The 3,737-nt window shown below is 36.9% G+C and overlaps 1 long non-coding RNA gene across 1 annotated transcript; it reads left to right on the forward strand.

Annotated features, from left to right (window-relative positions):
- The first annotated feature begins 704 nt into the window (after positions 1–704).
- LOC126608832 (uncharacterized) lies at positions 705–945 on the forward strand. Its single transcript, XR_007617985.1, has 2 exons — positions 705–761; positions 827–945. It is a non-coding gene; the product is annotated as an uncharacterized LOC126608832 (long non-coding RNA).
- The last annotated feature ends 2,792 nt before the right edge of the window (positions 946–3,737 follow it).

A 3,737-nucleotide genomic window follows, 5' to 3' on the forward strand; every position in this document is an offset into this window, starting at 1 on the left:
GTTACCTATCCAAGTCTCGGTCGAGAAGGATTTCTGGATCCTTATTGATTGAGGTCATCTCGTTAGCCTTCTCGACGAAGCGAGGTGTTACAGCCTACTGAGCTCGGCGCATTGCACGCTCAGTTATTTTATGATTGGATACTCGCAAGTAGGATTCAGAGTTCGGCATTCAGACGGCCGAACCACATTCATTATTAAGACTCATATTTGCTTTGAGTATTTATGCCCTTACATCTTGGTGTCGATTCAGCGTGAGTTTACTCTGACGAATACCATCACTGTGACCGAATTCAACGACGATGATTCGTGAACTTCGTAAGAATAATAACCTTGTCTTCAGGTTCGAGAACCCAAGAGGCTGAGACGTGTTCCTTCCTCGATCGTAATCGCGAGACGCAGAAGTCAGCCGCGCACCCAATGCAACATCAACAAATTTACTCATCGGCCGAGCTCGACCGACGAGTTGGCACGCCCCGCATTCACCGAATGACGTAGTTAGCTTATAGATTACTCGGCCTGTGCGGCACGTAGGCTTGGGAGTTTTTAGGGTCAACAAATACAAAAGGAAAATCCTTCTCTTTTGTCTATTATATGAAAAAATCTAAATAAGGGGTGGCAGAAGAGGACTACGAAAAAAAATATGTGTATGAGTTATGCATCTTGCTTGAATGCTATCTATCAATGGAAATTCCCCAAATCCAAACAAACCCCAAAGCCAAACAGGGCAACTACATATGTATTAAATTCATAATAACAAATAAGTAGACTTGAGCAAAATTTACCTCCATCAAGCAAAATTTAGCATCTTCCATCTTCACCATAGCAGGTGGACTCATCTAAACCCTAGCTGAACCAAACCAAAATCAAGATTACCAAAGTTAATTCCAACCGTTAATTTCTATAAAATCATACCTCAAAAGGTAAAACAAAACGAAATTGAAGGGTTTTACATGGATTTGCGAATGCACAAATTTGAATTTCCAAAAACCCACTACTGTAAAAACCCTCAAAATCCCGAGATTTATACCCAAAAAAGAAAGACAATTTCCAAAACATGAAACCCTAAAAACCAAAAACCCACAAATCTACCTTTCCTGAGGAACCATCCGAGATTCAAATCGGAGGAACCATATGAGATTCGAATCGGAGAAATCGCACAGAAGGGATTGGAGATTATCACATACTAACTTGTAAGAGGCAACCTTCGAGTGAGAAAATCGTGATCTAACGATCGTATCCACCTCATGTTCTAAGGCTCATGCCTTGAATGCTTCGATTTCTGAGCTTCTTCTCCTTCCCTGGTTTTTAGGGTTCCTCCAAAGTGGCGTATTAGACCTCTGAGCTTTTTCTTCTATTATCATGATTTTGCAAGTCGTAACCTGTCTTTGCTCTCCCTCTCTCTCTTCAAGCCGAAGGCCCCCTCTCGTAACACATCCTTTCACTAAATCCCACACATCCGTTGATACCACCTAATCCAAAACCCATCTAATGGTTGGCCCAACACATGTATAGGAGGGCACCCAAATCCTACGGACAAATTCACCATCCTATCTTTTAATAATTACCCTCCAATCCAACCCCAAATCAGATGGCATTGTGGTAAATAGCGTGAAATCGAGTGACAACAGCCTCAATTTTAGAATAGATAATTTTTGCACATGACTCGATTTCATTCTGTAGAAAGGAATATCCTCTTTTGAGGCAAGAAAGATATATCTTCTTTGGAAGCCTAACACATTGAAGTATGGTACAATTTCTATTTCTACACGATTTTCTTTATATGATTGATATGACCATGCTAAAAACCTAACTTGGTTAAATCTTAAAACAAATTCTCCATTGGGCCCAAGTCCGACAGAGGCCTTATTATTCCCGAACGATCTAGGAGTAAATGTAATCAAGGTATTGGACGATTGGGCATGCTGTCACTTTTCAGCTTTCCTCTTTCCATGCCTAATCCCTTAAGTTGAGGAAGATTGACAGCTAATTTACTTGTTGTGTACTAGTTGTTTGCTGCACTCCCTTAATTTAAGGAAGTGTTTGTCAGGGAAATGTTGCTTGTAAGTTGTAACCATCTCTCTCATTTTATATATACCCTCTTGTACATTTTTTTTTTTTTTCGAAAGATAGGAATTTTATTAGAAGTTAAATTCGAACATTTACATTTGCATCTTCTGCTAAAATATTAAAAAGAAACTCAGGACCTAATTCATCCCAGCCAAATCTGCCGCCATGCTTGATGACGTACGCCGCTAACGAATGGGCTGCATGATTGCATTGACGAGGGGTAAAGCAAAACCTTACCAACTGAAATAAACTAGTGATTCTCCAAATGTCTTGGATATAAATATCAAGATTCACATCAACTGTAGTCTCCTTATTTAACATCTTGATCAAGCCTTTAGAATCCGATTCCACCACCAGTCTAGTATTGACCGCTCAATCCTCTCTCCCCACTATCGACTCCAAGCCGTGTCTAATCGCCTCAGCCTCTGCCATAGTGGCGTCCCCAAACCTTCCATCTCCCTCATTTTATATATACCCTCTTGTACATTTATTCAATCTATGAAACATACATTTAAATCAATTTTCCACACACAAGGTCAATGCCATAAGTTATTAACAGTCATCAAAATTATGTTGTTGATAGGCATGGCAAATCGCCAACCTGATCTTTCCATCCATATTGTCCTATCTCGTCTCATTTTTCTTTTACATCTTTCTGATTTTTATCTTCTTTTCTCTATAATTCTTCTGATTACTTAAATTCATGCGATCTACAACCAACTATAACCATAGAAAGCACCCACCAGTTATACACGAATCCTTTCTCAGGGATTCACCCTCAGCAACTGATGAGTGGTACAAGGAGACCACATACAATCCATAAAATGTTTCCACAACTGTTACAGGCTAAAATGTTAGCAACATTATCAATGTGGGACGTAAAACACTTACATGCAAACCAGTTGTAAATCCTAAGCCCTTAACCCATTCACAGACATAACAAAGAATGATTTCATAGCATGTAAATAAATACACATCCAGACATTTGTTCACAAGAATAGCTTTATTACTCACTACTGCAAACCAACAGAAGTACAACAGAACAACATATATACCATCAGCTTAGAAAAACACATTAGCTTCCATTACAAATGTTTTAGACTCTTGCTCTTTAGTAGAAATACAGTGAACACAAATTAATCAAAGACGTCGAATTTTTAAAGTTCTTAATCAAGCAAACGTTATGTTATATTTCACAGCAAAGCCGTACTGTTACAAATTCAATCAAAGTCTAACTTCCAAACATTCTAGCAACCAGCAAACCAGAAAAACTGCAACCATAAATACTTCAATGTCAGACAAATAAAATAAAGGGAAAATTAGGTTCACATCCTTCTTTTTGTTATTCCATTGATTAAAATCTTATTCATTTTCAATTTTTGATCAAGGTCATTGGGTATTAATAACATCATTAATTACTTGAATAATAAAATATTTTTATTTTTAAATATATTCATTTAGTGTTAAAAATGTTACAATTAGTATATTTATACTTATGGCTAAATTTTTTATCATATATTTTTATTTTTAGTTTGTACCTATTTTTAATTTGCAAATATTTTTTAATTTGTACCAAATTTCTTTTCATTTTTAATTTGTACCCAAATATTAGTTTCTTTTTGTGCCCAATTTTTTAAAGTTTTATTTGTGTTTGTACCCATATGTATACC

This window comes from Malus sylvestris, chromosome 16, assembly GCF_916048215.2.
Source record: "Malus sylvestris chromosome 16, drMalSylv7.2, whole genome shotgun sequence".
NCBI lineage: Eukaryota > Viridiplantae > Streptophyta > Magnoliopsida > Rosales > Rosaceae > Malus > Malus sylvestris.